Raw genomic sequence first — 7,216 nt, 5'->3', positions numbered from 1 at the left:
ACAAAAGAAAATTTCTAACAACTCTATCATAACTTTCTATGCTCAAAATCTAATCTTCAAGTCCATGCGATCGAGATCCATCTCTTGTGATTAGATTCATCTTGCTCTCTTATCAAGCTTCCTTTCTTTTCACCGACCCTACAAAACACTCAAATGTAATCTTATTACATCATGTATTAAGAATCAATGAATAGGAACTTAATGGAGTTAGATAGTGGATTTTTACCTAAAGCGCAATCATACCTTTGACTCTCCCATCTCTTAGATCTCTTAGGTAATTAGGGCAACTTCGTCTCCAATGCCCCTTCTCTTGGCAATAAGAGCAAATTGACTCTTTTGGAATAACACATGGAACTACTTCAGACATCGCCTTTCTCTTATGATCAAACTTTTCGGTCATTGCATGTCTTTCATTGCCATTGTCTATATCCATAGAGGTCTTGAAGGCAGATTCACCAATCAACTTTGCTTTTCTATTGCGCCAAACCATTGCTGATTCGGCAACAATAAGCATATAGGTGAGATCTATAAGGGTCACGTTGTGGTTCGTCATATAGTACTCTCTTACGAACTCACTATATGAGTTGGGAAGTGACTGAAGAACCCAATCAACAGCCATCTCTTCACTAACAACGGGTCCCATCATTCTTAGTCTATCAATGTGCGACTTCATCCCTAGGACGTGTGCACACACCGACTTTCCTTCTTTATGTTTACTTGCCAAAAGGGCTTGAGTGATATTCAGCCTTTCAGTTTTTTTTTTTTTTTTTTGAACTTGTGGGTTAGGGAGAATAATTGGAGGAGGAGGAGGAAGTGAAGCATGATTTCTTGTTCCTCGATTAAATCGTGGAATACCATCTTCATGTGGAATGCTTGTTCCACGGGATTTGGGAATACCATAGTTGTCGAACTTTGACATCTACAAAACGGGAGAAAACGAATTCAAGTTAGTTGATTGATTGAGTCCTTGGTAAATCACCCAAATGAAATTCCAAGGCTAGGACCCAACACAATGTTCTACAACTCGGGAGAGGGATGCCGTAACCCAAATTGCAGAACATTTGAAGGTAAGTGAATGACGATTCACTAATTTCCACCACGAAAAAAAAAACGAAAAAGAAATTTAAGTTTTAAATCTACGAAAACTCCTAGATCCTTTGAGATTCATTGAACTTTCAATGGCATGTTTAAATCTCGATATGCCCCTCTTGTTTGTGACTGGGATGCCGAGGATCACAAAGCGGGTGTGAATAACCATGCAAACTTACATGGTGCCCTCACATGTTACAATCACCTATTCGATGTGCCGGTTAACCACACACGCTCCACCGAACTATGACAAACATTGAGTCACCCTTTGCTACCTTTGCTTAGAACCATTTAGTGTGCCGGTTAACCACACACGCTCCACTAATGTCTTCGCAAGGTCACAAAGTGTAATTTCATGGAATTGCATCAATTCACTTTTGCCTAAGTAACTAAGATTGGGAATTTTATGAAAACATTTAGTTACTTTTATATTTCATTATACTTATAATGGAAGGTTTTGTCCCATCCTACCCGTTCGGCTAACGACCCTCCACTAGTCAAGAGTGCGGTGGGTAAGAGTGGATACCCATTCAATCGCCATTTTATAGGCAATTTCCTTAAACACCCCTTATAGACCAGCTTCGTGAATGAGGCCTACTAACGGTAAGACTGACTTTTAGTTATACATATATATAATGTTAGACTTTTAATGTTATATATAGTATAGGGTGTATTTTATAACTTTTAAAATACTATGTGGTTAACTATAACAATTATACTTTTAATTAAATGGTTAACCTAAACTTTAATGGATTTATTAAATCTCTTTTAATTATACACCTTAATTAATTAATAAAACCATAAGGGTGTGATTTGAACCTTTTCAAAATTACTTAGATGTTTTAGAATTTAACATTCCTAATTAAACTTTTAATCAACTTTTAAATTCCAAAACTTGAGGGCAAGTTTTGAAACATTTCAAACCATAAGGGTTTAGAATTTAAATATGCATCAAAATTAAACTATTTAAATCAAAATTTAAATTCCAAAACTTGAAGGCAAGTTTTGAAACCTTTTTTCAAAACATTAAGGTTTCAACTATTTAAATTTCAAAACAACAAAACTTTTGGGGTTCAAATTTAAACTATAAAGCCTAAAGGGTCAAATATGAAACTTTTCACAACAACAAGGATCAAATAACAAATAATTCAAATTAACATTTAATCACATAATTATCCATATTTGATGATTTCTTGCAAAATAATTTATCAATTTACTTAAAATAATTAATCAATTATCTTATAAGGAAACAATTATCCTATTAATTGATAAATATCTTCAATTAGATTAAAAATATAGTCAAATATATCACATAATCGGATTAATATTAATCTAACATGATAAGGTAATTATCCATAAGCAAAAACAGCAAGAAATCCCGAAGTACCCTCCTTCTGACGAGTTGACTCGTCGAGTCAGCCTTGGACTCGTCGAGTCACCTTGGACTCGGCGAGTTCAGCCATGGACTCGGCGAGTCCAGCCTCCAGAATGCAAAAAATCGAATTTTTCAGTTACAACAAGCATCAATACAATAGAAACCAATCATGGCTCTGATACCACTGATGGGTTTTGGTCATAAGACATCCTATGTGCTCATACAAACCCTAAAGCTTGGATCTAGGTTTCTCTATTGTACATACTTTGAATCCAAGACTTTGAACCCTAATACTAGCATATGGAAATCAGAATTCACATGTAAATAGGTTTAAGAACATACCTTGATTGTTATGTAGCAATAACAATCCAATTCCTCCTTGAATTGACCTTGGAAAGCAAAGAGTCACAAGTGTCACTCCTCTAATGGCTTACAAACACCATAAGCAAGTGGAGAAGGTATATGGAGAGAGGAGGGAGGTTAGAATTCGTATTTGGGACTTCTTGGGAAGGGATACCCGAATTCATGACCTTGGGGTTGTTTATATAGGTGTAGAGATAGGGTTTCAGTCATTATCCTTATCTAGTTGATTATCCATTAAGCAACCAATAAGATAATCCTTGTATCCTTATCATACTCGAATTCTAAGGCTTTCCAACCTTAAATTCGTCCACCACACTCATAAGATAATTCTTACCTTATTTTGTAACTATCACATAATTACAAATCAGCCCCTCTAGTTTAATTAATTACACTTGATCACAAAATTAATTCTCAATTAATTATTGACCAATATTAATTAAACAAATATGATTTCTCCTTTAATATATTATCCTTATAACATATTAATAAATCATATTATCCTCTCTTTCTATTTATTTCTCCAATCAAGTTGCTTTGGTGAAGGCAACCCAAAAGGACCATGCACCATCGGGTCAAGTACATACCAAAATAGTTATGGACTTAGACACTAATCCAACAGATACCTCTACTGATTGCTTTTGATTTCAATCTTTCGTCTTAAGTCAGATGCTACATCGAACTTGATTCTCTGAACCACATAACATACCAGCATAGTCGGACTCAATTGATATGACCACTAGGGTCGGAATAACAATCATCTTCTTAGTCATTACCGAATCGATGGTAACGACATGCTTCAATAAAACGAAATCAATTACTAGCTTCTTCGTAACCTTGTGACTTTCCCCGATCCAAGCGTGAGACATGTGCTTCCGGTAGTATAGGCCTCTACTACCATTCACACCTATTCATACTCGTCCCAAGTATTGTCTCGCAGTTCTCCAAGTTATTATCATAAAAACAATTTTAACACATACAAATATGTCCAAAAAATCATATAATTTTCTCTAGACTCTACTAAGACTTCTTCCATGCGTATCTTCAATCATCAATTCTGTTTCAACCCGGTTGGTGGTGGAAATGTCAGACGATGGGATAACTTCATGGATTCTACCAAAAATATTTATTTCTTCTAATTGAAAGTGAACTTCTCCTGTATTAGACATATTATTTATTAGACACATTCTAAAGGTAAGATATCACTCTTAAAAATATCTTCCGATAGGTACCATTCACTATCGTAAGCCTTCTCATTTCCTCCATTTGCTCAGTCTGCTATGAGTCCTTATCATGACATTCTATACAACAAAGCAGGCGTTCGGTGTATCGAGACGAGAATATAGATAGAGGAAGATTTAGACACATATTACTCCAAAAAGTTACATGTCAGTTCTAATATCGTAATTAAACGTTTAGAAGCCTGAGCACATAAAATTTCCAGATCTGGTCGGCAACAGACTATAGATCCGATCAAACGATAACATAAAGCATCACAAATCATTTAGCACATAAAAGCATTTTAGGCATCTTCCCTAATTAAGCCAGTGCTTGTGTCTATTTATGTGTACTTCCTAAAATATATTAGACACACTCCTCATGATAATCGCTTAGCATTCTAAGTTTAAGTCTAGAAATAAATCCTTATTCCTAGTTCGCTTAAATTAATGCTCTGATACCAACTGTGACATCCCCATTTTCACGGCCACAAAAAGACCGATTTTGTACAGAATCCTTGTTGCTTAAACTAATCGCTTAGCATTCATAAGAAGTCAGATTTCAAATTTCTTTATATGTACGAAATCCTTGTCACGTATGTTATAACTTTGGTCAAAATTATTTATCCTATATAACCTTTTATCAAAATGTCATTTTTATCGCTTATTATATCTTAATTGTCTAACCTAAATCTGTGGGTGTTACAATCATCTTCTATTTACCGCCAACAAACGTTACTTCTAACAAGGGATGAGCAGCAGAAGAGGGTACCTGCTTCTGGAACCAAAACTGCCTAAAAACTATCGGTTCTGGAACTGGAACTACCTTATGCAGTTTCGGTTCCGGTTCCTAAAGTTTCAAAACCGTCTAAAGTGGTTTTGGTTCCAATTCTCATTTTTACAAAACCGATACCCGCCAGTTCGGGTCCCAATATCACATACCCAGAACCGGTACCGACAAGTACCCGCCTTTATTAAAGAAAATGTGTATTTAATTAGTTATATATATGTTTTTAAAAAAATAAAAAGAACTTTTACCTAATTACCTTTGTCTCTTTTAGGGTTTTTGTCAATTCATTGTTAGCAAAACAACGACGACACCAACTCCTTCCTTCCACTCTCTTCTTCTCGTCTCTCTTAGAGCAATCGTCACTCGTCCCTCACATTCACATTTCCAGTTAACTAGAAATACCACAGCAATTACAAGTGGGCGGAGAGTCAGTCGATTTCATACTTCGTATCTCGTAACCCTTTCGTCGAATTTGTATCCCACGTTCAATCACTATTCATTATCATTGTTCAGTCAACCATATTTGTTCAATTGTAAACCATCCCCACTCAATTGACGGTTGAATCTGCAACTACAAGTCTTTATCATATCAGGTTTTATAATGTTGAAACCTCAATTGCTAGGACATGTTATGTAAATATGTGAAGTTTCATTTGTTGATTCTTTAGGTTGTTCTGTAACTTTTGCTAGACTGTTACTTGAAATTTCGAAAATTACATCTATTATTCTGTTAATATCTCGATTTTTGCATTAAAATTTGTATTCACTCCTGAAATTTGCCTAATTTGTGAGTTTCATGTGAATATCTATAACTTCCATCTGAAGTTTGAGCTTAATCTTTGAGTATTGTATAGACTTTGATGGTGGAAGTGAGGTGGTTGAGCAAAAGAAAATGCCGACAGTTGTAATCAAGATTGTTCAAGGGCATCGAATACTTGTATTGAACTTGAACAATTGTTGGAAGATGTGCAAAATATGAGGAAGGTAAGTTACACAGTAGTTTATTAATGTATGTTTCTTGTATAATATTTATTATTGTAATTTGATTTTTATACTTATTTTCGTTACAGAATTCAGTCTCAACATGGAACATACATTTGGAGGTAATAATTAATTGATGTTGTTTTTATTGTTGTTGTTGTTGTTGTTGTTGTTGTTTTGTGATGTTTCAATTTCTATTTTTGGTTTTTGTTGTTGTTGTTTTTTATTGTCTCTATTTTTGTTGGGATGAACTACAAAAATCAATCTCCTGTTGATGTTTTGTATTGTATAGTTTGTAATTTGTTGTTGGCTCTTGCTATGGCTATGAATTGGATGATAAACTATAAAGTTTTAATTGTTTTAGTTTTTTTTTGTCTTACTTCTATTGTTTGTAAAAGTTAATTTCCATGGCATCTATAAAATAATTTTTTTTTAATATTCATGAAACTGGGTACCCGGAATCGGAACCGATTCTAGGAACCATCGTAAACGGTTCTGGTTCCAATACCAAAAATTTATGAACCGCCGGTTCCAGGAGCGGTTCCGGTTCCAACTAAAATAGGCGGGTACTCGCCTATGACCCTACTTCTAACCTCCACCTTTCTTGAGAGTGATTCCTAATAGTTCTTGTCTTTGGAGGAATGTGAGAGTGAAGAAAATGTATAGGAGGAAGCCTTGGAGTATTCTTGGTGGTGTTTTTGGTGGAGTTTCTTCTAGCAATCATCTTGGTGAATTCCTTTCTTGATTTTATCGAAGGTATGGATATATTCGTTTACAGTATCTTGTTATTCTTCAAACCACACAAAAAAAAGACCTTGGATGATGCCAAAATCCATGGTTTAGATGTGTTGGTTGGTCTTATTCTTGTCCTAGCCATTGTGGGCCCTTAAGGACGGTCTACAGGTGTTAAGATCATCCTAATAGAGGCTTTAATAAGACCCAAATTGAGAAAGATAAGGCAGTCAATCAATTTTCTGTTTTGTAACTGTTAACCCCCACGATGTGGACATCTAGTTGCCACAGCGTGGTAATGAGAGTTGATCGGGCCAGGATCATGACTGATGTTGGGACCACAACGTGACACCCTAATTGCCACGACATGGCTTCCGACTAAATATAACTATTTCATTTTATGTTCTTTTCATGATTACTCTATTGTGCATTCTTTTAAGGGTGGTATTTGTTTGTTAGAAGGTGTCTTTCCTTATTTCATTACCTCTGACAACTTGGACTAGAGATAAGTCAATTATTGTGGTTATTTAGGCACAAGTTTGGGAGTATTGCATGCTCTTGTACATATGTTGGATCTAAATGATTTTTTTGTGATGTTATAATTTGAATATAAGAGATGTATTGAATCTAAAATTGTGAAGTATTTGTAGAAACAATTGATTTAGGAGACCC

Source organism: Lactuca sativa, chromosome 5 (genome assembly GCF_002870075.4).
Source record: "Lactuca sativa cultivar Salinas chromosome 5, Lsat_Salinas_v11, whole genome shotgun sequence".
Classification (NCBI taxonomy): Eukaryota; Viridiplantae; Streptophyta; class Magnoliopsida; order Asterales; family Asteraceae; genus Lactuca; species Lactuca sativa.
Note: the sequence above shows the minus strand (reverse complement) of the source record.